At 60.0% G+C, this 28,000-nt stretch overlaps 1 long non-coding RNA gene across 1 annotated transcript; it reads left to right on the top strand.

Moving 5' to 3' along the window:
• On the top strand, positions 1–25,801 carry LOC142062952 (uncharacterized). The gene is made up of 4 exons (XR_012662588.1): positions 1–544; positions 1,036–1,104; positions 22,398–22,471; positions 25,126–25,801. It is a non-coding gene; the product is annotated as an uncharacterized LOC142062952 (long non-coding RNA).
• The last annotated feature ends 2,199 nt before the right edge of the window (positions 25,802–28,000 follow it).

Genomic DNA, 28,000 nt, shown 5'->3' with positions numbered 1-28,000 from the left:
GCTGGCTTTTGGTGTCACGTTAAGACAAATTAGCCTTTTTCGTTTTAAAAAACTGATGGAAACAAAGCATTTTGCTCCGCTCTCCTCAGCAAAAGCTTTGCTAGAAGCCTGTACTGGAGAGGGAAATACGTTATTATTAGTAATTAACTGGATGTACGTTTTAATTCTATGCCGTGGTTCTTTCCTGGGCTGCAGCAAGTCCTCCCCGTGCCCGACTCGCAGCTGCAGTGACTACCGAAGTGCGAGGTGCCGGCAGGGCGGGGAGGAGCGGGCCCTGCCTTGGCAAGACGGTGGAGCGGGAAAGTGGGGTCTCCGGCCGGACAGACGGATGCCTGCACGCAGCCTTGCTGGCGGGAGCAGGAGGGGGCCCCCCGTGCCCGGCACCCCCACGCTGGCGCTGCCCGGCCCCCCGGCCGCTGCCGGGTCCGTGCGGGGCGCACGACCCCGTCCCTCGAGCGCGCTCCTAATGTTTCACTTTTTCTGTCTTAGCCTATAACATCGGGATTTGAAAGGAAACCTCCCACCTCAAGTGCCGTTCTTGAGAGTAAGTGCGAGCTATTTGGTTTCTAAACCATGCTAATTTAGGGCGATTCGGTGAAATCCTTTCCATCAGCATCGCTGTTTCTCGTAGGGCCTGGGGAGGCAGGGGATGCGGAGGCTTGGCGGGATGCCCCGCGTTGGCCACAGCCGGGTGTGATCCTCAGCCCGAGCTGCTCGGAGCCGACGTGGCCTCCCGCAGCACAGAGCCCACGTTAAACGCTTGGGGTTGCTCAGAAAACGTTTTTCTCACTTTGCCAGGTTTCGGCCAGGTCAAAGCTGTGTGGTCGCTGGCCAGTGAGCTACGGAGATGAGGCTTTGGGGTGTTGCTGCTGCTTTTCTGTGCCCCAGGCTGGAGGCAGCTGGCAGGGCTGGTGCTTCGCGCCCCTGCGAGACCCTCCAGCTGCCTCTCGGGCTGCAGAGCCACCGGGGCAGCTGGCGGCAAGGGGAGACCCACCACGCTCCAGCCGAGTAAGCTTGTGTTGTGCTTCGACGCAGGTAATGGAAGAATTGTCAAATCGTGCCCAGGAAAATGTAACCGGGGATCTCGGAAGCGGAGAGGAACAGGTAAGTGGTGCGACCCACGGCTCTGCCTCCGCCGAGCCCCTCGGGGCAGAGTGGGAGGAAGGGTCCCCAGGCGGAGGCAGTGGGGGAGCAGCTCCTCGCAAGCTGAGCCTGCCGGCCATGGCAAGTGCCACAGGGGGATTGGAGAAACCAAAAGGCTATGGTTCCCTTCACTCGTTGCACCTTGGCTTTATCGGATGTCTTCCCCATCCAGCTCATCCCCACTGCAAAGAGGGCCCTTTTTGCAACGCCTCAGCCGGGCGGGGATGGCCCCTGGCTCCCTGCGGGGATTTCTCATGCCCCAGACCGCCCCAGGTCCCCGTTGCACAGAGGCTGTGCAGGGTCGGGAAGGACGGGGCTTTTCCTGCAGGGCCGAGAAGGTCCCCGCCGGCAGCTCAGGGTGGGTCTCCCTGCACCGGGCAAGGGGCGCATCCCCCCGGCCGGCGGCTCCGGCCTCGCTCCTCTGCCCGCTCGCACGTGGGGTGTTGAGGAAGGGGGGAAAGGCATTTTGTGGGGAGGGACAGCACAGGGCTTCTTTGGTTGCAATTTGTTTGCAGGCTGATTTTAAAATTGATCTCGGTCTTGCACGAAGGCAGTCAGGGCAGGCGTCGGCTGTGACAAAGGAATGGCATGATTTCGGGTCTGGCTGCCGCTGGCTCGGGCGTCGCGGGGGCCGAGATCGCTCCTGCGGGCACCCCCGCGCCGGACCCTCGCGCTGCTTCGGTCCCTGGGTGAAGGCAGGCGGACGCGTGGCTCCGGGGAGGCTCTGTGCAGAGGATGTCGTCTGCTCCTAGTGAGGGCTTGAATTCATAAACAAAAAGAGAAACTGACACAAATCAACCCATAAAAATTAATATGGACAGGCTGGGTCTGCCCCAGCGATAGCTCAGCACTGCGGATGTTGAACCAGCCTGCTCTGAATGATGGCTCTTCTGAAGTGTCCTTAGGGTTGCCAGGACTATTACTCATCTCACATTACTTTTTCCCCCCAAATATTGAACGTTCTCCTTTTTAAAATACGGGTGCAATTTGCCTCATGCTGCACCCGTCTCCCTCACAGCGCCGGGCTGGGCGGCCCCGCAGAGCGAGCGGGAGCTGCTGGGCTGCTGCGGGCAGGGGACGGGCGCTGCGGGGAGGCTGAGCACGCTGGGGCAGCGTAAGGCACCGGCGGCCGAGCGGGTCAGGCCTTTTCTCCTCTGGTCTCCCCCCTTAGCGGGCTGCGGTTCGCTGGGAGATGCAAACAGCAACTGAGGGCTGGCCCCAGAGAGGGTGAAGGTGCAATTTGCTGTGAAGCACAGTTACCGGGGGCTGATCTGGGGTGGTTTGTCCCGTGGCACAGGACGGGGTGGGGGATGAGCCTACGGCTTGTCCTGGTCCCGGCTCTCACCGTGGCCGTGTGGGCTCTGCTTTGCCAGGCGCCCGGCAGCCGGCTGATGGGGATCTGAGTCTGTTCGTCAGTGCAGGCAGTGGGAGTGGGCTTTTCTCCAGAGCTTGTCCTCCCCAGAAAGTGAGGAGGGTGCAACAACCGTAGAAATCTACTGAAGCTTCAGTGCCAAGCAACAAAAAGTAGAGAACTCTGCAAGGAACACTTCTCAACACACGGCTGCACAGCTGCTGGCCTCACACCAGTGGCTGCTCTGGAGCCGGAACCTGGAGGGGTTTACGCTCCATAAATTAGGGAAAATTGCCCTAAATTAGGGAAGATTGCTCTTCCTAGGTTTCTGTGGGAGAAAGGGAGCAGGGTGTATGTGCAAACCCGCCCTGCCTTTGCAGCTCCCTGCCTCCGGCTGCCGCCTGCCCTGTGCCCTTGCAGGGATGCCGGGATGCTGGCAGAGGGGCTGGCACTGCCCCTTCCCTCGGGAAAAGCACTGGTGGTCCCTCTGTGCTGGATGGCTTCGCTCCTCCTTCAGGTTCGGTGCTTAGTTTGCTTTTCTTTTAATCTCCCCGTGGCTGGGACGCTGGTGGGGTCCTGTACACCGGAGCTGCTTGTTTGTGGCTGTGCCAGCTCTCACCCGCGGCCGGGATGCTCTGTGGCAGTGGCTCGGCTGGCGCCACGTGAAGGCGAGGAGGAGCAGGGGGTGGGTACCCGCCCTTCAGCTGCTGCCAGAGGCTCGGGGATGCCCCTGCAGCCTGGGACAAACCCTCTGGGTGTCTCTTTGCTCATCTGAGCAGGTCAGGGCATTTGATTCCCCCTTGACAACCTGACCGGTGCACGTATCCCTTGGATAGCTTCTCCTCCACGGAGGTCCCGTAGCCACCGCCTGTAGGGCAGCTGTGGGGAGGGATGCTCAGGCAGCCCTGTGTGCCCAGATGGCCTCGGAGGGGATCTGTGAAACCCCACAGGGCAGAGCATCCACAAGCACCACTGGTGCAGAGGCGGAGGCCTCTGAGCATCCGTGTTGTGTAGCCTCGAGGCGCACCAATGCTCCGTGTCCTGCCAGCCCGACCGAGACCTGCCGCTGGCCCCCGGCCCGTGCGTGGGAGCTGCCCTTGCCAGAGGGATGCCTGGTGCGGGGTTAACAGCATCCCAGTCCCCCGGCTCCCTGCTGAGCCGTCCCCCCACGCACCTGCGCTTCGTCCCAGCCACAAAGCAGTTAATATTTGTTGATCTCGGCGGCGTGCTCGGTGCTCTGCGCGGCTCTCGGATGCAGCGCGATACTCCCCGGTCTCCAGGGATCTCGTGGCATTTTGCCCAGATGGCATCGGTCTGTGTCTCAAGGACATAACACGGCGCCTACGGCTCAGTGCAGCAGCGCTGGAGTGACAGATGAAGCCAGGGCGCTCCTTCGTCTCTGCCGAGAGGGAAGAAAAGCTCCTGAAAATGCCGGGTCTCCAGCCAGCCGCTCCCTTTCGCCTCCACGAATGAGCCGGTACTCGGCGTCCGCCCGCGTTGCTTCGTGCAGGGGCAGCGCCGGCCGAGCACGCGGGGTCCCCTCTCCCCGCGAAGGAGAGGGCACGCTCTGCTCCGTCCCCTTCCGCTGGCAGAGCAGGTAGGTGAGACATCCCCGCCGTGCCCAGGCCACCGTGCGCCCGCCGTGCCCTGCTCTGTTGCCTGCCGCATCCCAGCATCATCCCTGCCCTGGCCCACGTCCACCCGTTGGCGGCGGCGATGCCAGCATCCCGCCCACAGTGTGCAGGCGGGCGGGGGAAGGCGCTCCTGCTCCCTGGGGAGGGCAACTCCTGCCCGCTCCGCTGCCCACCCTGCATTTAGCCACAGGCAGGGCGGGCGGCCCAGCAGGCACCGGTGGCCTGGTGGTACCATGGCTCTGCGGCAAGAGGCCGGGGTGTGGCACGGGACATGGGCAAAGCAGCTGGGTGTGGGGCAGCGGGTGCAGCTGGGGGGCTGGTGTGGCTGCCCGGGGCTTGGGTTGGGGCAAAGGCGTGGGCTGAGCCCACACGTTTGTTTTCGGTTGTGTCTGCCACGTCCGGGGCATCCCAGCAGCTGCGCGGGGAGGGGGGCTGCAAACCTGCGCCAGCGCAGGAGCTCCTGTTCCATCCACAGCCTGTCCATGGGGGGAGGCCGTGAGCAACGCCCTAGGGACCCTGCTCTGTGGGCTCTGGCTCCCCCCGTACTGGCTCACCCTGACGCTGACAGCACCAGCGTTGTTAAATCCTGCCCTCCTGGGCCTTCGAGCATCAAGATGTGTGTGATCTCAGCGGGTGGCAGCACGAGGGACAGCGTGGTGTTTCAGGGACAACCAGAGAAGTGTTTTGCCGCACTTGTACCACAGCCATGGCTGGGTGTGGGGGGTTTCACAGGGCACCAGGGGCTGTGCGTGCACGTCCTTCCCACCTCGTGCCCGCAGCATGGCCGTGACACCAGCCGTGTCCTTCCTCAGCTGAGCTCTCTCCGTGTATTGGCCGGCTGGAGCCGGCGGGGAGGTGATGGTGCGGGGACAGGAGCGGCCCGGCCCCGAGCAGGAGCGTGCGGGAATGAGCTGCTCCCGGGTGGGAGCTACAGCCACGGGTCACCCGTTCAGTGGCAACGGTGTCTTGGGGAGGGACCCACCATCAGACGATGGGTGACAGCCACTTGCGCTGCTGCGGGGTCCCGAGGCTGATGGTTGTCCCTGTCCCTGTACAGGTGGGACCCTGTGCTACAACAGCGCGTGCGGGAGAGCTGTGTTCCCATGTCCTTCGGTGGGCGCGGGTCTGAGTCTGGGGGGGACAGCGGTGACCCGGTGTGCGGGGTGGCTTCTGCGACCCCCCCGCCCCTGGGGCCAGGCTGGCACGGCAGAGCTGGCCTGCGGGCGCTGAGCGCTGCAAGTTGCCTGATCCCAGTGGTTTTCCACCCGTTTTGGATCTCCCGGAGCAGGACAGTGCTGGCATTGATTCCCCTCCCCGTCGGCTGAGCCGCCTCCTCTTGCACCAGCTCAAAGCCCCCCACGATGCTCAGGGAACCGCGGCGAGCCCCCGTTACGGCAGCGGCACACTCCGAATTAACCAAGCGCATCCCGCCAGCGGCAGCGAGGCACTGGCCCCCCTCGTGCCCTGGCATGCGGCGAGGTGCCGGCACGGCCACCGGCACGCTGCCCACACCCCGTGCCGGCAGCGTGCCGTGCCGGGAGCGGGAGCTGCGGCCGCCCGGCACCCCTGCGCAGGAGCCACTGCTTCCCTGCTGCGCACGCAGCTGATTTAATACAAAATGAAAATTGGGTTTGTTTTACTCTTTCCCCCCCCCCCTTTCCTCAGTGTGTGTCCAATCGAGTGTTCCCTCGCCGCGGTTCGTTAGAGCCTGGCACAGCCGCAGACACCGTTCCAGTGGCTGCCGTGTGCCGGGAATGCCAATGAAGCTGCCGGCACGCCACACGCAGCAAACTGCGGAGTGTGTTTGTCCTGAATGCAGAATAATTAATGGTTTAGGGGGATCAAGTGAATTATGCTGGAGCTGTTGCCCAATTAGTTAAACTAATTGTGAAGTAAGGAGGGCTACCAGGGAACCCGGCGTCCCAGGCGCCCCGCGGCGGCCCTGTCGGCGCACAGACCAACCCCGCCGCAGGGACGGGGCCGTACCCGGATCCTCTCTGCAGAGCTGAGGTGTCCGGGTTTGCCGTACTGCTCGGTTTTCATAGCGGAAAATTGTCTCATTTCTGTATCTGGCTTGTGTCGCTGTGTATGTGCAGAACTAGATTTTACGTCCCAGCCCGTGGATGCCCGGCGGGGCTGTGGCTGGGTGGGAACCCACCCCTTTCGCGAAACACCACATCCCCCCTTGCCAGGTCTGGCCCCCCCGGGCGGCCGCAGCCCCTCCGCGCGGGGGATGTCGTGACTCCCGCTGTCCTTGCCGACAGCGTGCGCGGCGCCCGCCGGTCTCACAGGCGTCCAGGGGGAGGTCGTGTCGGGGAGGGGAAGAGATGTTTATTGGTGGAATCACAGAAATGCATGCGCCCTGCTACTCTCTGCTTGAAATTAAGAAAAATTTCAAACAATGCAAAATTCTGCATTTCATATGGCAGGAGCGAGCCTTCCGAAGCTTCCTGCTGCTAATTCTGGCTGGAAAAATACGGCAAAACCATATATGTATTTTTATATATATACATACACACATTAGGGTCTCTAGATGGGTGGGGGAGCGCCCTGCGTGCTGCGGCACCAGCCCTGGGCTTTGTCCGGCGGCGCGGCAGGGACGGGTGGGCGCTCATTGAGTTGCGCTCCCCCCCCCCCCGGCCCGTATTCGCCGTGACAGATTACAGCTTGATAGAGCTGCAAACACCGAATAGCAACAGAGGCGTCAATTTAGTTATTAACAAAGGATGGTATTCAAATGGCGCTGGCACGGCTCCAAGGCGCGGGAGCTTATGAGGAGCGCGGAGGGTGTATTAAATATTCATCGAAATCTTGGCATTTCATTCCCATCTCTCGCTCTCCTGCCCCCCTCCATGCGTCTCCCCCCCCCCCCCAAATTATTTGGTTCTAAAGGTTAGAAGCCTGCTTCAAAAATTAATTATTTCATTAACGCGTTATAAATTAGATTTTTACAGCGAAGTATTTTAGGGTCGACACGAAATGGGTCGTAGTGGCACTTCATCAGGTTTGCTCGTCACGTGAGCCCTGACCCCGGGCACGTGACGGTGCCGACCGATGCTCACGAAAGCATGTGACCCTAAATGCTACGTGAGCTCAAAAAAAAAAAAAAAAAAAAAAAAGAAAAAAAGATTTAAATACAAAAATATAAGCAGGTTTGTCTCCTGCCTTCACCTGCCCTGTTGTAGTTGAGCCGTCCCTGCCACCCGGCGTCTGGCGGGCGCGGGGAGCTCCGTGCCGCCGCGGCGCTGCGAAACCCTGCCCTCCGATTCGGCACCACGGCTCCCCGGTTGGTAAGTTAACAGATACTTCCAGCAATTAATTGGTGCGGCTCTGCCGGCGCTGCTCATTAGCATGCAGGGCGCGAGCGGGCGCTCCGCCGCGTGCAGCCTCGCGCCGCCGCCGCGCCACGGGAACCGCTCGCCGGCCCCGACAGGCCACGGCACTGCCCTTGGCGGGGGCTCGGGGCGGGAGGTCGTGCACCGAGGGCTGCGTGGGCTCGCCGGCCCGTGGCGGCGTCTCTGTCCTCCCGCATCCCACTGGCTGCCGCCGTGCGAACATTGCGATGCTCCACCAAGGGCTCCTTGCGGGCGGGGGTCAGGGCGCCCCGCGGCCGACGGCTTTTAGTGCCTCCACGCTAGGATTTAAAAAACATGTCCTGAGTGGGGTGGGTTTGGGGGGGGGCTCTTTCCCTTTCCTTCCACAGCCGAGGGGTCGTTGGCGCCGGATGCTCGCAGGGCCGGCGATCCGCGCCTGCCACTGATGCTGTTCAGCCCCACCGGCGCTGGGCTGCCGCTCCCAGACAATGCAGGTTTTATTTTGGCGCTCGGCCGGTGCCTCGGCGCTCCCCGGCGATGTCCCCGTTGGGGTGGAGCCGCCGTGCGGGAACGGGGGCTGAATCCGTAATGCTGGGAGCGCCGGTGCCGGCACCGTGCAGCCCCAGCCTGGAAGGGGCCGGAGGGAGCCGGCTGCCGCTCGGCGGGCGCGGGCGATGCCGGCCGCCTGTCATTAGGATGCAGGTCCATCGCCATCTCCCTGGAGACCATGGGAAAGGAGGGCTGGGTGAATCGGTGTCTGGTACGGCTGGCAGCCGTGCTGGGAAGAGGGCAGCTGTGTGCAGGCACTGAAGGGCACGGATGAATTACTGCCCCTGTTCAGGCACCAGCCTTTGTTCCCCGCGCATTGTCAGCAGAGAAATGGGAGAGAAAAGTAAAATGGCTCGGGCGCAGCCCGCGATGCGGGGCAGACAATGGGCCGGGCCCGGCTCGCAGCCCGGACCGCGCCGCAGCGGCCGCTGCAGTTTTAAGCATCGGTAACAATTTTTTTTTTTTTTTTTTTTTTTTGTCCTTGAACTAATTATCCACAAAAGCTCTTTTGAGCTGACACCGAATATGAATTGCCATTCTGGTGTGGTATTGTAACTGTAGCGATCCCATATTTAATACTCAGGGCATTCCCGGGCGATCATTAGTCCCTTTGTGCCGCTGAAGGAAGCCATATGTTTCAGAGACATCTTTAAAGATGCTTGCAGAAACAACAAAAAAAGGGATTTCTGTGTGTAGCTGAATGCGGCTGCCAATCACCCGGCGTCCCGCGCCTGCTCCCTTGTGCTTGCCTGGAATGCGAGGTGGCGGAGGCGGCTTCGGTAAATACGGGCTCGTGTTTGTAGTCGGGATTTGCCGTCTGGGGGAATGAGCTATGCAAGCTTTTAATTGGCACGAATGTCCGCCCTGCCCCTTTCTCACATTTGCTGGCTCTCCCAAGTCTTAACTCTTTTTTAATTCGATCGCGAGGAAGCGGCTTCCGCGGCGTCGCTGCTTGAGAATAATTTTTCTCCGCTGCTCATGCAGATTTCTTTTTTTGACTTGCAGCCAGCTGTCCCCGCGAACGAGCACTTAAACAAACAAACAAGTGACCTGGGCCCTGCCGCGCCGCGCCGTCCCCCGACTCATTTCTCCAGCTCTCCCCGTAGCAGTTTGCTCAGACCCTCTATTTTTATTCTGTTTAATTGGCTCCGTAATAGTTCTGTGGCAAGCAATTCTGCTCCCATCAAAACCTGCTCATGTGAACGTTCCCCTGTGGTACGAAGGAGATAAGTAATGAGGAAAATTAATCCCGGTCAGCTGCAGGGGCCCCGGCGCAGGCGCGCGCGGCCGGGCGGCAGGGCTGGCTGAGCCCCACGCGGTCGGCCGGCACAGGGGGTGCGACCGGCGGCCAAGGTGGAGGTTTTCAGGGAAATAACCCAGGTCGCACTCGTTGCGAGGAGTACAAGGCTGCGGCCGCCGCCAGCCCTGCAGAGAGGTCGTGTGGAGTCGTGTTCAGCTGGTTTATAATTTGCAAGGGCTTTTTGAGTGCCGGGGTCCCGGGGCGGCAGCAAGCCATGCTGCGGGGAGCCCTGCGCCGGGGCTGGGGCGGCTGCAGAGCCTGTGCTCGGGTCACAGCCTGCGCGTCTCCCCGCCGGGCACCTCGGGCTCGCCCACGCCCGGAGAGTGGGTTCCTGGGGTCCCTTACACGGGGTGATGGAGAGGGCATGGTGGAAGCCCCCGGCCAGCCTGGCGTCCCTCCACGTGCCGTGCGGAGCCCCCCACGTTGCACACCCACTCCCTGGTGAGAAGCCCCTGGCCCGTGCGGCCTCGCCGCCGGTCTTGCCGCGCCGGGAGCTGCAGGCACGGCTCCTGGCGGGTGTCAGGACATCGCCGTCGCCTCTCGGCCAGGTGCCTCGGGGGAGCAGGACCACCCCTGGGTGCAAACCTCCAGCTGTGCACTGGTAGTGCTGGTTGGCAAGCGGGGCGGCCGAATTCCACTGCAGCAACACCCCAAACCACAGTCGGGCTCGGGCTGGCCCAGAGCCGTGGGGTGGTGGGTGCTCCCCAGCTGCATGCAGGGAGCCTTCCTCCCCTCTCCTCCTCCTCGCTCCCATCGCCTGTCTCTCTGCTGTGGAGCTGTCGAGGGGGGCTGACAGCAAAGGCCCATCTTGTCGGGACTCCCCAGGGAGGACAGGCTCCCAGGGCTGTCCCGAGTGCTTTTCTTTCAGGCTTTATTGCTGCCTTCCAGAGCGCTTCACATGCAGATCACTCTCCTAAAGAGCTCAGAGAGCCGAAGATCAGCAGAGATACCCCATGCAAAGAGGGGACACAGTCACCCTCCAGGAGGCAGGTGGGTGCCAGCACCAGGGACCTTCCGCCAGGACCAGGGACCTTTCCCTGGGACCCTCCCGACCACTAGGCTCAGATTTGCCCAGGTGCTCCGTCCACACGGACCTCGTGCGTTGCTGGACCCCGCTGCCGGCTCCGCTTCTGAGTTTGCTTCATCACTGCAGCTGCTGCTGACATTAAACATTTAAACACAAGAGCTGAAACCCTGTAGGAAGCCAGAACTCTGCCGAGAGCCCCAGAACCTGTCCGGGCCCCAGAGTTTCCCAGCCCTTGCACAGCCTGGGCGATGCTGCGCAGCCTGGGCGATGCTGCACAGCCCGGGTGGCTCCAGCCGGGGAGCTGGGTGCTGCCTGGAGCTGAGAGAGCACCGGAGAGCAGCCCACCTCCATCAGCATGAGGAATTAAGAATTAATTCAACAAAGGCTGTTAACAATGGTCAGTAATTAAGGCGGAAGCCGGCAAACGGAGAGTTTGCTCTGTGTGGCACCGCCGGGAGGCTGGTGGAGGAGCGGGGTCAGGGCGCATCGTGCTGCGGCGGGCGTTTGGGCGTGCTTTTGGGGATGCTGATGGAGGGGGAAGGGGTCCATGGGCGGACAGCCTCACTGCTGCTCATGCCTTGGGAAGAAGGGCCATGAGGATGGTCCTGGGCTCGGCACAGTGCATTCAGCTACAGCTGAATTTTCTCAGAGATCCACGCCTGCGTCTTCCCGTCCTATTGACAGGGGACACGAAGAGCAGCTTTTTCTTTTCCCCTTTGTGGCAGGTCCTTGTCCCCTGCAGAGAGCTGAGCAGCCCTTGGGAGAGCAGCCAGTTCTGGGGATGGTTTGAAGGGCCTTTGCTCCCTGCACAGGGCAGGGACGGATGGGACCCCAGGCGGGAGGAGCTGTGGCGAGAGGAGCAGGCTGTGCAGCTGGGGAGGCGAGCAGCAGGCAGGGGCAGGGTGCACCGAAGGCGATTTCACAGCTAAGGGTCTGGCTGGCACTTCTTGGACTATGGTTTTATTTCTTCTCCTGCTCCTCTTCTCTCAGCCTAACGAGCCCAGTTCCCCATCCTCCGATGGCCCTCGGCTGCCCCTCCGCTGCCCATGTCCTGGACATGCATCCTCCAAAGCTGGGCCCGGTGTGGCACCGAGCCGAGCAGGACGGCAGGGCTTTGCGGCAGCGCATCCTGCTGTGCTGCCCTTTTCATAGCCAAGCCCCAGGCGTTTGTGACTGCTGGAGCCCTCTGACAGGTGCTTGCTCCTTTTCTGAGTCCAGCAGCCACCTTGGCTGCTCTTTGAGGGGTCCCCCAGGCCAGGGGGCTGCCTCCCATCGAGGGTGAGGACTGCACCAGGCTCGCTGGCCGAGGCTCTCAGTGAGCCCCTCGCCCCGGTGGGGTCGTGGCGATGCTGCAGGGCACCTGCGTGAGTCTGTGTGCGCTGCACACCGGGGTGAGGCATGATTCGTAACGCCAGCAGCTGCCTGGAGCCACATCTCACCGCGCTCCAGCACTGCCACCCCCGCGTCCCCGTGGGCATGGCCGAGGTCTCAGTAGAGGCTGGTGTGGACAAACCTCAAGCATTTGGCAAATGCATGTGAAAAGCAGCGGAGCCCACCTGAGAGGGGCTTCTGGGGTGGGGGGAGCAGCCATCCCCCTCGCAGACTTTGTGCTCAGCCTCTGCGAGCACAGCGGGGATGCGGGGGGAGCCAGGGCAGGCAGAGCTCTGCAGGCACCCTGTGCGCTGCTCCGCGCCCAGCATAGGCAGGGCTCGGCTGGGGTGTCCGCTCCGGCCACCAGCTGTGAATGGCCCCAGTTTAAATCTCAGCCTGGGCACGCTGCGTAGGATTGTCTCTGTGGGCTTTCTGTTTACTTCTGCTCGTGAGATTTATGCCCAGCCTTCTCTTGTGCTGGAGTAAAACCCGGGATCCACTTCTTCCCAGGATGCAGGGCCACATGCTGTAGGAATGAATCTAAGCCCACATGGGCAAAGCCCATCTGTGGTCCCATTAGAGGAGGGTCCCCGTTCCCCTGGCACTGGGCTCAGCTCCCAACGGGCAGCGTCTCCTTCTGCAGTGCCCCAACCCCTCCAAGCACTTTGTCTTGTTTTAAGCAACAACCTGTGCCCTGCAGCCCCTGCCCCGCAGCCCCTGCCCCGCAGCCCCTGCCAGGCCCTCGACACCCCTCCAGAGCCTCAGGCCAGCCCCGCATCCTCTGCCCTGGCCTCCCAGCACGGGGCTGGGGCACCCCCACTCCCCCCCGCTCCCCACCAGCCGGGGGTAGCCCGATCCGGACCCTCAGCTCCAGGGGTCCCCGACTGCTCCGCCTGTTCTCCAGGTTCCCCATCAAACAGCCAGTGCACAAAGCAGAGCTCTCCATCTTGATTTAATAAGTATCTGGAAATGTCATAAAAGACGTGATAATAAAATATCAGATGCAGGAAAATGACTAGCCAAAAGGCATTTAAAAAAGGGAAGAGTGTAAACGCAGTAGATTAAGACACTAATTCCCATCCCTTGTATGTTCTCCATCTTTCCTGTGTCTTGACAGACAGAAATAAATGCCCCCTCTTCCTGCGAAGCACTATCTGCCTCTTTGCTGTATTGTAACCACAGGGTGCCCACAGCTCTAACAGCCCATTTATTCTCAAGCTTTGATGCTTTATCACTTTCAAAGGAGCGGCTGGGCTAGTTCATCATGCATTCCCACGGCAGGCTTACTTACACTTAAAGGGCAGGTAGAATTCTGATGGTAATAGCTAAATTTGATTTTTGATGCTCTGAAGTATCTCTGCAAATTAAAGACCTGCAATTTGTGCCTTTGTTTAGACCATGCGAGGAGGGAACAGGTACAAAGACAAAAACCAAAAAGAGAAATAGTTCACATGAGTTCGGAGGCGCCAGAGGGTCCCTCTGTAACTCGGGCTCTGTGAAGGTAAGAGCTGGGAGTTGTTGGGTTGTTTTTTTTTCTTGTAAATGTAGCTTTAAACCAAACAAAATGCCAGTAAATTCCCAGCCCAACACCAGTGCAATAAATAAAGGAGCCAGATCAGCAGCTAAGTGATGGATGTGTTAATGTTTTAATAGGCCGACCACCTCATAAATAATTTGCTCAGTTCTAGAGTAATTGACCTGGTCACAGTGGTAATAAAGGGCTGTCCCCTGGGCTCTTGTTCAAAGGTTCAGCAAACCCTTCCAGAGGAAGTCTTAAGTGGCTTTTAACAATATATATTTTATACTGTTACAGTCTAGTGCCCTGCTAATTCCACAGTCAGTGCAAACACCATCAGTTCAGCTCCGTGGATATTTCAATTAAAAATCCCCAGAAACGATAACCGAGAGTGACTTTTTCCAGTTGAGCTCTTTCTTTGCTCTCCGGTGAGCGGGGACCTGCGTGCGGAGCCTCCCGTCGCCCAGCGTGCCTCGGCGAGCAGGGACGGAGCCCGCGGCAGTGCCCGGCACAGGGGAGCGGCGGCGGGTGGCCAGGCTGGGGGCGGCTTCACGGGAACCCACCGCTGCAGCCGGGCCACCGGGGACAGGTCTGCGGCCACCGGCACCGGCCGTCCCGAGCAGCCGGAGCCCAGCCTGGGGACAGGGGATGGGGCTTTTCCAGGGTGTTCCTCCTGCATACTGGCTGTTCTGCTTGTGTAGTGGGTACTCCTGTGGCATCCTGGGTATCCCGCTTGCGTACTGCGAGGTCCTCCTTTATGCTGGATATTCCCCTTGGGCGCTGTGTACCACTTTCCAGTGCTGGCACCGGGAGCAGCCTTACTCGGCCTGAGGCAGGACTGCTGCCTTATTATTAGGATTTCTACCCTTTGCCATCGTGGGGTCAGGCAGTTCATGGCACCTGCAGCTCTATCTATGGCCATGGTGTGTTTCTTTTACATTTTTCCGCGCTGTTAATTTGAGCTTAACAAAACTCCGCTGCGTCCCCACAGGTCGATGTTGTTTTAACTGCGTGGTGATGCGGGATTTGTCCCACCAACCGCTTTGCTCTGTCTGTGGGATGGGCCAACGTGGTTGTGTTTCTGTAGCTCCAAATCAGGAAGCAGGACCTCCGTGGGGACGGGGCTTCAATGGAGAGAGGCATTTTACCTGCCCGGCGTGGCCTCTGCGGGTGATGCTCCTTGCAAGATGCCATGGCCAGGGTTCGATGCCTGAATTAACCGGGAGAGGAATGGCCCATAGCCGGGGGTCTGCGGGGACACCAGCGAGGGGCAGTGTGCTGGCAGGTTTCTTCATGGAATCACAGTGTCTGGGGGAAACAAAAGCCCCCGTGGGTGCCCGCTGGCAGGCGGGGCGCTGCTGCCATCGATCCGGCAGCGCCCGTCTTGGAGAAGGGACCGTGGCCAAGGGGGGGCCAAGCGGGAGAAGGGCGTTGACCATGGCTTTGCATATTTACTTTGCCACGTGCTGGCATGCTGGCTGTGCTCTGTGCCCGCTATCGTGCTGCACTGGTGGCGAAGCCTCCCCTTCCCTGGCAGCCGGGAGCGTGGGCACGAGCAGCGCCGCTTCGCCGAGTTGGCAGACATCACACCAGCCGTGGTGCGGTGGTTGGCACCGTGCTTTGCCCTCTGCTTCTCTGCAGGGACTGCTGAGCCTGGCCCCACATTGCCAGGGCTCCCCGGGGCACCCACACTCCCGCAGCAGAGCCCGGGAGCCCCTGGCATCCCCTCGCCAGAAGCGTCCTTCCTTCTGAACATCCCTTCTCCTCTCCGCCTGCCCTCCTGCACACCAGCCTCATCCCAATAATCAGAGGCAAACGTGGCTGTAATGAAAACTAAATTTAATATCGTTGCCCCTATTTTTTGTAAATTAGTGTAACCATCAGCTACAGTGTAAATGACACCTAATTACTGTTTGGGGAAGTTCACACAGAAGTGCTTAGCTGTGAGGTGATCATAGGGAAGCACCGTCAATGACGGAAAACGAACAAGATGCCGGCTGTAGGAAACTGTAATTACAGAGGACTGACATACTGTGAGCTGTTTATGATAATGAAGTGGTGCATCAAATCAAATTAACCTTAGTTATTTAACACAGAACGCACCGAGGACTTGTCTCAGTAGATGCTACATCCAAAACCGGAGCGGTCGCTGAAGTCAGGAAAGTGGCTCAAATGCAGGCACGGGCGGTCGCTTTTGTTTAAGCTATGTTTAGTGAGCGTCCGCTGCGGCGTGCCGGGGCGGCTGGGCTGCACGATGGCGAGGGCTAGTGCAGGCAGAAAGCTGGCAGAGCTGCTGCCGACAGCCTGGGATGCCACGGCGCTGCCGGGGAGCCCCGCTGCCGGCTGCGCGCTGGTGGGGAAGGGCCCGCAGCAGCAGCATCGCTGAGCGAGCCGCCCCAGCCGCCGTCGCCTCCGCGCCCCCGGCCATGAGACCCTTCCTCCGCGCTGCGCCGACGGCCCCGCGCTCGCTCGCCGCTGGAGCGTTGCCAAGGCAAGGTCAGTATCCCGCCCCGGGAGGAGGTAACGAAAGCCGGGGGAGTTTTCCCTTAGTCCGGCGGGGTCTGGCTGCAGGGCAGCAGGATGCTCCCCTGCCCGGTGTGCTGGGCACGCCGCCGGCCGCTCCTGGTGTTAAGGCGAAGGATGCAAGTGCCACTGTACTCGTGTAAGAGGGATTCATTTGCCCGTCTCTCTTCCCCACGAAGGCTGCGGTGCTCGCTGCTGGAGGAGCGTTCCCGTTGGGATCCCTTCACACTGACGGGTGAGTAACCTTTCAAATTAACCCAAACGCTCTGTTAAAGATTAATGAGCTTTCTAAACAAGGGTCCCTTCTGTGCACCGGGGTCTTTGCAGCGCGGCACATTCCTCTCCGCCGGAGGAAGGGATTGCCGCGCCGCAGCCGGGGCTCTGCCGTGCCGGAGACGCCGGCACAAGCTCAGCTGGGCCGGGGGTGCTCCCGAGAGCACTGCGGCGAGGGGCAAAGGGGCAAACACACTTTATGACAGCGGTTCTGTAAATAACGTTAAAAGGCTGTTTGTGTCAGTGGCGTTTCTTTGGTTAAAAGGAGGTGGGAGAGCGCCGGCGGTGGGGCCGCTGGCCGGGCTCAGGTGGCTCAGGCGCCGGCAGAGTCGGGCTGGCTTTGCAAGGCAGGAGCGGTTGGTGTGGGCAGCGAGGGCTGGCACAGCTCAGCCCTGCACTCGTGTTGCTGGGGCAGAACTGAAGGGTGAGAAAAGGAACCAGCCTGATTAAAATGCCTCTTGCCCTGGCTCGTAGTGTCCACGACCTGACGGCCTGCTGGCTTTCCCAGTGCCTGATTTGCTTCTGAACATTTTGTTATGGGTTGTTTCGAATCGGTTAGAAAATATTTGCTTAGTACCCTTCGTGCCTGTGGGGGTCTCTGGGAAGCCTAGTCCCTCCTCAGAGATTCCTCTGCAGAACTTCCCACTTGTTGGAAAAACACAAACTGCTTCTCCAGCGAAAGGCTTTCCTCTGTGTAATTCAGAGTGGTTGATGGATTTTGGAGTACCTGCAGTCAGATTCTTCCCAAGCTATACTTTCGCTTATCTTTCTCTTTAGTGGATTTTTTTTAAAAAAAATGTTTACTGTCCTTCCTACTTTCCAGCAAGAACAGTTTTCATCCACAGATGCGTGCCCACCCCCCCGCACAAGCGCAGGTGCTCAAACAGGCAGCAAAGGGCCGAGCAGGCAGTTACTGGAAGTGGGTGACGCCGCGGTGGCCTTTCGGGGGGCAGCCAGGCATCTCCCAGACGCTCCCCCCGGCGTGAGTCGGGGCCAGGCGCGGGGGCCAGGCGGGCACCAGCCAGCTGGGAAACCAACTGCCCGGCACGGCTCCCTGCCGGACCGCGGGATCTCGCCCGATGTCATTTGCAGTCGCACTGAACCGCACGGGCACGGCTCCCAGCCCTCTGACCTTCAGCCCTGTCCTGGCGGCTCCCCTGTGTATAAATTAGCGCCCCAGGTGTCATCCCCTTAATTCCTCCTCTAATGCTGGCTTTGAGTCCCGGTTCATGGTGGAAGGCGCCGGATTTTGTGGTTATGAGTTAATTTTGCTTCTTTCCATCAATATGAAAATGCTTTGTGAGTCCTGAGAGTTAATCACTATTGTAAGGGAATAAAACGAGGAGATTTTTCTCTAATCCCCTTTAAATGGCCTCCAAACGAGGGCTCGAACAAAGATGACTAATGACAGACATGATTAAACTCATTTAGTAGGTGAAGATTTGATGGGATCCCTCCCAAGCTCAGGTATGGCCTTGGGGGACCGGGCACTAACTCTCCGTGCTGCAAACGCAGAGCTCCTTGCTGTCATACTTAAATTAAGCAAACTCATTATTTTTTGGTTTGTTTTTACCAGAGGATTTCCTTTTTTTATTGAAAATATTTTTGCCTGTTTTCTGCAAACCTTTTAATTACCACTGCCGCTTATAGTCTCACTAAAGGGATACTAAATCCAGATTCACTTAATGGCCGGCTACATCCCTCGTACCTTACCCAATACTCCCCGCCAAGGGTTCCCTCTGAACATGCGTTTGTCTTCCAAGAACTGATAACAGTAATGAAATATGAAGTCAATGAAATGTGGCTGAGGACTTCTCCAAAGCAGATGCATTCGGCTCTGGAAGCCTGTTGCCATAAGCTCCGGTACCGGGCGCGGGACAGCTGAAGTCTGGTTCCTTTTGGATAAAGCACAACCACAGCGCCGGTACCGGGCGGGGAGCAGGCGTCGAGTGGGCGCAGCCCTGCGGCCCCTGAGCCAGCAGAGCCTGCGGCCCCTCGGCGGAGCCCTGCGACCCCTCGGCGGAGCCCTGCAGCCCTCGGCGGAGCCCTGCAGCCCCTCGGCGGAGCCCTGCGGCCCCTTGGCGGAGCCCTGCAGCCCCTCGGCGGAGCCCTGCAGCCCTCGGCGGAGCCCTGCAGCCCCTCGGCGGAGCCCTGCGGCCCCTCGGCAGAGCCTTGCAGCCCCTCGGCGGAGCCCTGCGACCCCTCGGCGGAGCCCTGCAGCCCCTCGGCGGAGCCCTGCGACCCCTCGGCGGAGCCCTGAGACCCCTCGGCGGAGCCCTGCAGCCCCTCGGCGGAGCCCTGCAGCCCCTCGGCGGAGCCCTGCAGCCCTCGGCGGAGCCCTGCAGCCCCTCGGCGGAGCCCTGCGGCCCCTCGGCAGAGCCTTGCAGCCCCTCGGCGGAGCCCTGCGACCCCTCGGCGGAGCCCTGCAGCCCCTCGGCGGAGCCCTGCGACCCCTCGGCGGAGCCCTGCAGCCCCTCGGCGGAGCCCTGCGACCCCTCGGCGGAGCCCTGAGACCCCTCGGCGGAGCCCTGCAGCCCCTCGGCGGAGCCCTGCAGCCCTCGGCGGAGCCCTGCAGCCCCTCGGCGGAGCCCTGCGGCCCCTCGGCAGAGCCTTGCAGCCCCTCGGCGGAGCCCTGCGACCCCTCGGCGGAGCCCTGCAGCCCCTCGGCGGAGCCCTGCGACCCCTCGGCAGAGACCTGCAGCCCCTCGGCAGAGCCCTGCGGCCCCTCGGCGGAGCCCTGCGACCCCTCGGCGGAGCCCTGCAGCCCCTCGGCGGAGCCTGCGGCCCCTCGGCGGAGCCCTGCGACCCCTCGGCAGAGCCCTGCGGCCCCTCGGCGGAGCCCTGCGACCCCTTGGCGGAGCCCTGCAGCCCCTCGGTGGAGCCCTGGACCCCTCGGCGGAGCCCTGCAGCCCCTCGGTGGAGCCCTGGACCCCTCGGCGGAGCCCTGCAGCCCCTCGGCGGAGCCCTGGACCCCTCAGCGGAGACCTGCAGCCCCTTGGCGGACCCTGGACCCCTCAGCAGAGCCCTGCAGCCCCTCGGCGGAGCCCTGGACCCCTCAGCGGAGACCTGCAGCCCCTTGGCGGAGCCCTGGACCCCTCGGCAGAGCCCTGCAGCCCCTCGGCAGAGCTCTGCGGACCCTGAGCAGGGCCAGTGGCCCATGCGCCCCGCGGCTGCCGGCGCAGCGGCGACAGGTGTGAGGTCAGGGCAGCATCGGGTCCGTCCTGCAGCGCTTGCCGCTGCGATGCAGCTTTGGGGTGCAAGCTCTGCCCCCTCGGTAATCTCCTGGCAGAGCAGAGGTATAGCAAGGCTGATGTGAGGCCAGGCAAGATGCACGTGAAAGACCGAGATGATAATGGGGTTTGAATGCAGGCTCCACTTGAACGACTCTTGAGTCGAGCTCCTTTTGTGGCCTTGGGCATCTGCAGAGCTTTCCCATGCTCCAGGCCTCCAGTAGGCCACGCTGCTTATTTCTCTGGGTCTAGAGTGCATAAATTAGCTACAATTTATGAATTATTTGTAAACAGTTGAATCTGACTGTTCAAGACTGTTATTATTAACACATATTACTTTCAAACTATCATGGTTTTGTCAGGGCACGAGGCATCCCAGCTGCGCTTTCCCCGCACAAAAGGCGTGTGTATCCTGGCGGCTGTGCTGCTGTCGAACCGAAGCCGTCGGTGGAAGACAGTAAGGGGCGGCCAAACAGATCGGCCCGACAGACAACCCCCGCGGCTTGGCCGGGACTCGCATCCCTCCGCGCGTTACTCGTAATTGCTAACTGCTGTTTCCAGCCAGCGAAGCAGGACCTTGCTCAGCCCCGCTCCCCTCCCAGTACCAGGGAGGGCTTTATTTCGGTGCTCACCCTCCTTGGTCCACGCACGGGCACAGGCTCAGCGCCGGCTGGCTGGTGGCATCGCCGCAGCTGGGATCCCCTCACCAGGGACAGCTCGTTCGCAGCAACACACGGGGATTACGTTGATAGGGAATACGTGTGTCCGCAGCGAGGACTTCAGGCGGCGCTTGCAGCAGCGGTGGTGGAATCGAGTTGTGTAAACACGTTTGATGTAGGGAGTGAGACGCGCGGGGTGAGCTGTGCGCTGGGAGCAGCCGCCTGCCCCCGGTGGGGCTAGCCCGCTGCCGACGGGAGAGCTCCTCTGGCCGCCTCTGCTGTGCTTTACTGTGTGCTGCTGCCCTGGCAAGTCCCCGTCACCTCCCCGTCAGCAACGCGCCGTCCTCCAGCCCTTGCCTGGGCGCCTCCCCCGGCCTCGCATCGCTCCTGCTGCCCCTCCTGCCCCTGCAGCACCCCCTCCGCCCTGCTGCTCCCAGGGGTGCTCGCCAGCCTGCCCTCAGTGTCCCTGACGCCCTCTTCTTTCTTTTCTTTCCCTTTGACCACCCTTGTGCCTTTTAGGAGGCTCCCCAGCTGCCACGGCTGGGTTTCCCCTCTGCCGTCACAGCGAACGCCGGCCGGACTGAGCTCATGAGGACGGCGGTGCCCGGGGAGGAGTGCTGAGCGGGCACACTGCTGCCACGCTGGGTTTAACTAGTCCTGCGTGTCACCCTGCATCACCCACAACTTCGGGTGGCACGCGGTCACTCCTCCCCTGGCTCACCCCTGGTGACTTCGGGAGCACCTCGGGCTCTGGCACGGACCCCAGGGACGCACGTCTGTCCACCTCCTTCCTCCCTTAACCCAGCGCTTTGCCTTCCCGTCGCTCCCTGTGCTGGGCTCTCCTCCCTTTGCTTTAAGGATTGCCCTCGCCAGCGAGCACGTGTCACCCATTCCCTGAATCCCTGGGGGAGCTGCGGCCCCTCACCCTGCTGCTCCTGGGTAACGACACCGCAATATGCTTTCGCTCACCAAACTGTGAGTGTTCTTACATATCACGGACAGCAATAGTTCCCCTTCTAGACCTATTAAAATACCAAAACCTACACGGAGAAAAGTGTAAGAATATGCAGGACAAAAATTAGGGTGTCCCATCCTTTCTCCGTAATATTGGGAGTGATTAACGTGACACTATCGCTATCCATCTTGCTTTTGTTTAATTATCATTTTTGTATTGTTCGTGTCTCTGGAGACCTGATCTGGCGGGAATGGTTTGATGGATTATGTATGAAATCCAGGTCAACACGTCCAAGTATTACTGCCTCATAATTTGCTGCACCACAGAGGCCAATATAGATGCCTTGTGTTATTAATTATACCAATATATTTTCATGAGTAATGTGATTAATTAGGCTGTATATATTACAGTTGCAGGCCTGTTCTGTTGCTGTGTTTGTTCTTGGATGGAGGTGGCTGGCTCAGAGAGCAGGCAGCAAAATCTGTGGCTTGGACTCAGTCTCGTTCCTTCTCTTCCAGAGCGTTCAGGGGAAAAATAAAATTCCGTACGCTGCACTTCATGTGCCAGGGAGCCACGAGGCAGCGGGGGAGAGGAAAGCGGGGCTGCCTCCGGCCGCGGTCGCCCACAGCTGCAGGGCCGTTGGTCCTGGGAGGGGACGGGCGCTGCGGGGCTCTCCTGGCTGTGCTGAGATGGGCACCTGAGATGCTGCCCGGGCTGGTTCCGGGCTGCAGCGTCAGCTCCCAGGGACCAGGCAAATCCCTGGCTGTGGCAGGACGAGCAGGGAGATGCTGAACGGGCCGGAGGGGCCCTGGTGGGAATCCTGCCCCGGGGCTGCCCGCACCACCCCGTGCACGGGGGCCGTCGGGATCACACCGACCGCACCGCCCGGGCTGGCCCCGCCGGCGCCTCAGAGCCTCGCTCTTGGCACCGCCGCGGTGAGCTACAACGGGAATAAATCACGGAGACTCGTCCGCTCTCGCTGAACTTCTTAAAGAAGTGTATCAATGAAGTCATTCCTGTAACTCATTTTTATTTTCCTTTTACAAGCTAAAAATACGGGATCTAAACCGTGCCGAGTGTGCCCCGTGCCGCTGGCTTACGACACCTGCGGAGCTCAGGTTCACAAAGCGGTTTTCACCTGCTACAGGCGATAACCTGATAAGCTGTTGTCAGTCAGACAGGATGAAGAGTTTGCAGCTTTGCTGCAGTGTGAAAATATTCACAGAAAACCAGATTGTTGACGAAAGCAGCAGCTTCCCCACCTTGCTGGGCACGTTTGCTTGGCGTCGGGGCTTCAGGTTCCCTGGCAGCCCATGACGCGCGTCCCTCGCCATGCCACAGCTGGCACTGGGACCTGGGAGGTCCGTGGCCCCCCAGCTCAGCACCAGCAAACCCCTGCAAAGCACGGTGCTGGCCAGCCGGAGCCGGGCGCTGCCGGGCCTCCCGTGGGGTGAGAGGAACCTGTGCCATGTTTTGTGCCCCTCGCTCTCAGAGCTCCGCTCCCGGCATCACAGCGGAGCTGAAACCTCTTCTGTCTTTTGTCTCCATAAAGGTCAAAGAAGAGTCATCGTCCTTTAAGTGCCAAGAAGAGGCCTTCCACCCCCTGGTGCAAGAAGACTTTGAACAGTAAGGCAGCTGCTTTTTCTTCCCGAATGGTTGCTGCTTGATTGCATGTACATTGATCTTACGCCGGCCGTTTTTTTCCTTCTTGTCATGAGTTTGATTGCAAGGGTTTGTTTCTTTGCTTTTTCATGTAATTTATCCCTGGCAGTCACACAAACAATCATGTCGGTGATGGGGTATTGTCCTGTCCTCCCAGCGATGCTTCAAGATCTCGAGTTGCAATTTTCCCATCAAGTTATCCCTTCAGTGGGCATGGCAGGAACCGGGGGAGGGTAGTCCTGGCTTCTTCGGAGCCTCACTAACCCCTCTGAGAGCATCTGGGAGCCCTTCTTGCAGAGGCGAGGGCTGAACTGCAGCTCCATGACTGGTGGTCCTGCCAGCACCCAGCCTGGGGACCAGGGCAGTTGCAGCCCGCAGGCGGGGGGACCCATTTCTGTGTGGTTTTACCGTCTCACTGTAAGGGGCTGACGTGTGCGCCTTGGGGGACTAAGGACAACGAGCTGGCAGCGTGCAGGGTCAAACCCAGTGTAATTAAGGAGGGCAGAACCACTGCTCCAGGTGGTCCCCTTGCATCCCTGCCTGCAGAGGGAAGCAGGTACCTGATCCTGTTAAAGCTTCTGGCATTTCCAGCGTGCCCTTCTTGCACCTTGGGGTGAAACACAAAGCTTTTGCAGTGCTTTGGTGAACGCTGGAGGAGGCAGAGCCCCCGGTCGCTGCGTCACCGGCCGGCTGCCCTGTGCGGGAGGGCGGCAGAGCCCTGGCGCGGGCTGGCTCGCAGCTGAAGCGGCAGCGAGGGGATGCTTTGCTGCATGGTTTCATACAAAGGCAGAGAGCGGCACAGACACGCACCAGGTCAGCTGCGGCTGTTTGGCTGTGCAGGACCTTGATTTAATTATGCCAATTGTTGCAACTGGCACCCAGCCTGATGTGTGCAATCCCTGCCAGATCGCTGTTACGGGGCTCCAGAAGCGCTGTCTGTCTGCGGCTCCCTGCAGCCGTCATTCGGACTGTACCGTCAGGCTCGGGCGCCCGGCGCTTCCCAGCCCAGCAGAGCCCCGTGGTGCTGAGGAGGCTCATCGCCTCCGCCTTGGCACGGCCAGCAAAGCCCCGGTGCAGGGGCTGTTGTACAGGCAAAACTGTGCCTTAGCTGGGATCGCCGATCCCGCGTGGGAGGTGGGAAGAGACCCTGCCAGCAGCTCTGGGGATGGTGCACGCCACCAAAAGCTGCCCGCGCCGGTCCTGCGCCGCGGCCACCGCAGGGGCAGGGGGTGCGGGAAGCCCGGAAGAAGCGCGGTGGCACCGTGCTGCAGCTGCCCCAGTGGCAAGGTGACAGCCCGCCGGCACGGTGGGGACGCGGAGCAGCGTCAGCCATAAATTAGGCACAATGAGGGCAGGCTGGGACACAGTAGCTGGGCTCGTTACCGAGGAGCTCTGTCTTCTGGTCCTGCTGCATATTTGTTTGTCCTGAGCGATGGGGAGTGCGAATCCCCCCTCGCCAGCAGCCAAGGGCAGGCACAGGTGCCACAAGAGCCTTTTCCAGTTACGGGCACAGCATCACCCGTGGAGAAAAGCAGCATTTGTGTTTCTCCTCAGGTCTCTGAAGTAGTTTGCGCTGTGTTTCTGAGTCCCACCCCTCTTCCCCGCCACCGGGACACACCAGGAGGGAAATAATGCAATGGGGAGCCCTTCCCTGGCTGGGGGACCTGTGCTGAGTTTGGACGGATGTGTGTGCCCTGCCCCGTGTCAGAGCACAGTGCTCGGGTCGCAGTGAGGATGCTCCCCCCCTCCTCATCCCCATTGCTGCCTGGAAGGCACTGGGGACCTCAGCATGAAGTGAAACCTTCCCGAGATGGTCCTGCTGCAGGGATTCACCCATAAGCCAGGGAGGAGCCTCTTTTAGTCTACTTTAGTTCTTGGGATTGAACCCCTCCCCCTGGAACAAGCCTATTGCTGAAAATGCCTTTTAGAAGCTCCGGTCACAGTCAAAACTAAATCAGAAAATGAACTATTACTCAAAGTGACTTGGAGTTGCTTAAGATTTATATGCTTTGGGCAGCTGGAGCTCCATTTGCCAGGATACCTGGGGAAGCCTCCACCACTAGCCCACCGTGACCGTTTGCAATTTCACACCACTTTAAACTCGCTCTCATTGAGATTGGGGAGATGAAAAATGTCTTTATTAAGGGAAGTCACAGGTCCCTGATTGGCTGCTAAATGTGTTTTAATGTGAGCGGGGAGGGGGAGCCACGTCGGTCACCGAGCTCCCGCGGGAGCCTGGCAGGGCACAGCAACGCCAAACAAAGGATTTCTCTTTGGTTTTTCTGCTGCTTTGACCATCTCGTGAGGGTTGGTGGCATCTACTCTGGGCCAGCAAGGTGGCTTTGTGAAGTCTCCATCGGCCCGCGGCTCAGCAGGTGTGGGAGGAGGTGCCCTCCGCTCTGCAGCTGCTGTGCTGGGTCCAGCGGAGCAGTAAAACATGGGGAAAACGGGGAGAGCACAGGGCTCAGGTGGCCCCGCAGGCCAGGACTCAGGTGTGCGTCCCATCGCCGCGCGACACAGCAGGTATTCCTGTCCCCTTCCTCTGGGGCTCTGTTTGTTCCTTCCCCATAAATCCACGGTAGCCCCATTATAACACCTCCTCCTGTTCCCCTGCCCAGGACCTGCGCAGCTGCTCTGCAGGGAGGTGTCCCAGGACCAACGAGCACCCTTTTCTGCAGGGACAGCAGAGGATATCCCAGAGCACTAGTTTGTTTCTTACTGTCTTTATGTGTTGGACCATCTCCGGCTGCTGCGGGCCCTGCTGTGCCCACCTCTGGCTGAGGCACACCTTGCTGGTACCGGTTCACCTAAACCACGCTTACTGAACGGTATCAGTGGGAATACGAATCTTTACTGGTGGGATCCAAACCAGGCAGGATGCAAATCTTTGCAAAAGACATAAATGAGGAAAGGAAAACCTGCCTGGGAAGGCCTTGCTGGCGACGCTTCTCCTCGCCGTCACCCGATGCAATCGTAGGGATGCATCCAGAGCTCGGGCTGCGTTACCCGGGAGAGCAAACCCCCACCTCCTGCTCACGGCTCTCAGCAGAGCATCTGCAGGGTCTCTCCCCTGCAACTGTGCAGTTGTGCAGCTGTGGGGGATGCCACCACGTTTTGGAGAGGGCGTGCCTTTTGGCACAAGCCCCGGTGGCAATCACGGGCTCACTGGGCACGTGCTCCATGTGGAGCCCCTGACAGCGTGGTTCTGCTGGTATCTCCTAACGCGTGACCCTCTGTACCAGATACACGTATGCACACGCGTGTGCAATGTGCTTTAATAACGTACTCAGTTAAACACGCCATTATTTGTGCCCCTACAAATAAGAGTCGCGGTGGCTGGTCTCCCTGGGCGTCCGGCAGTGGCTCACGCCCTGAGCAACTCCCACGTGTGCAGCAGACGCGGAGTGGCGCGGGGAGGTGTTCGTGCTTCCCGCTGCTCTTGTTTCTCCAGCAGACCTTTGTGGGTATTCACTCCCTAATGATCGGCTATTCTTGCGTTTCTATCTTTACCCCAGGAATCATGCACTAAACCTGGAGTGAAGTCAAGCACAGACCCTCCTCCCAGCTCATCCAGCCACACGGTTTACAAAAGGCTCTGTTATTATCCCCGCATCCACACTCTCTAACCCTGTAATTAGATGCTTAGGCTATGATTGCCCCATTGTCCGCTGGATGGGTTTAATCATTCTTTTCTCCTACAGTGGCAATTTTGTTCCAATTAATTATTTCAGTTTGAACAGCAATAGCTGGTTGAGTTTAGAGAGAAATTAAAAGGGTAGAGAAGGATAATGAAGAGTGAGCTAACTAGGGAGAGACTGCAAACAGGGCTGTGTGTATCCCTGCTTCTCTTCCAGGCTCTCGCTTGCTCCCCAGAGAGCTTTCTGGGGCTGGAAAATGTCCTCCCTGGAAATGAGGATCCTGCGTGCCACAGAAGCACTGCCTGGCTTCATCCCTGCCTGGGAGGTTCGTTACTGGGTCTGATGGGAACAAGAAAGCGTGCTCCCAGTCCAGCCTGGGGGTGAAACTGTTTCCCATTTAGGGTTTAATCAGTGTGCCTTAAAACCTGGTAGAGGCAGGGCAGGTTGCGCCGTATACCTTGTATTTTCCTGGCCAGCGAACACGCATCCCAGTTCAGTCCCAGGTGAACAGGACCTGTAGCTGCTTCCCATGAGACTCTCCTGGGAAGCAGCTGCACAGCGATGCGATGCACCAGGCAGGACCCGTGAAAGCAAAACAAGGTGCAAAAGAAAAGTGATGTCTGGTCCAGCATTTGTGCATCAGCACCTCCTGGGAAAGAGGAAAGGCTCTCTGTAGTCCTAGTTCTCACCAGACCCCAGATGGTTTTCAGAGCAGCATCGTTTTCTCCCCGTGAGTGGACCCAGCTCTGGGCCGGAGGAGAAGCAGCAGGCTGGGACCCGGCTGCTGGTGGCACCCCGGAGCTCTCCCAGCCCTGCATCCCTCCCTGCCCGTTGAAGGCAGCGGGCTGCCCGTCAGTGGCACTCACAGCTCTGCCGTGCCTGTGTTGTCAGCCATGCGGCATGTTCACAGCGATCTGCAGAGCAACATCTGGTCGTGTTCCTTCCCTCCCCGAAACATCTGGCTGCTTGGCTAGTGAACAGATACAAGCTGCTGTCTGAGGGCCAGATGCAGGCAGCGTGTCCCCCGCTCCTGGTTTGAAGTGCCACGGAAAATGGGACCAGGAAGGAGGGACGGTGTGTGCGGGGAGGCTCCGTCGCTCCGTTGTCCCGGAGTCTCTCCTTTCCCCGAGCCTGTGGCAGCGGGGCTGCGCTGTCACCCTCCTGCCCAGCCAAAGCTGCTGCTGCAGCGGTGACGGTGGAGGCAGCGGCTGGCAGGGCGGGAGCAGGGCAGCACCGGCTGGGCACGGCCGCGGGGATTCTGGATCCGTCCGTGGCTCTCAGTGCAGCATGAAGAACCAACCACAGCCACAGCACCCCTGTGAGTCCATCTTGAATGCTTCGGGCCTCGATTACTTTTAGACAGCCGTGTTTTTTCCTATTGGTATGGGCAGAAATGAGCCCATGCCCAGCCCTGGGATTAGTTCAGCCAGCTCTGGCTCTGCCTCCCAGAACAGGAGGGGGTTTTGCTTTCATGGTCACAGGCTGGGAGAGAGCATCCTTTGCTTCGGGCTCTGCTCTCTGGCCTCGCCAGCCAGGGCAGGGGCTCAGCACCACCGTGGGTGCCCAGCGCTGGTGCTCAGCCTCTCGCATGGCCAGTGCTCCACGAGCTTTTTGTCCCAGAACAAACCCAAAGGTAAGGGGGGGTCACAGATCCAGGGCACGCTCGGGGGGCAGCCCCACTGCTGGAGGGGGATCTGCAGTGGCTGCTGCTCTGGCCAGTGCTGGAGCCGCCAGCCAGGGAAGTAAGGCTCAGAGGAGCTTTCTCACCACGCTAGACCGACCCTAAACACCTCTATAAGATACATTAAATCACAGCCAACGGCAAACCGCGATCACCAAATCACACATTAATTCA

The sequence above is a fragment of the Phalacrocorax aristotelis genome, chromosome 10, assembly GCF_949628215.1.
Source record: "Phalacrocorax aristotelis chromosome 10, bGulAri2.1, whole genome shotgun sequence".
NCBI classification, from domain to species: Eukaryota; Metazoa; Chordata; class Aves; order Suliformes; family Phalacrocoracidae; genus Phalacrocorax; species Phalacrocorax aristotelis.
This window is presented reverse-complemented; position numbering and strand designations above follow the sequence as displayed.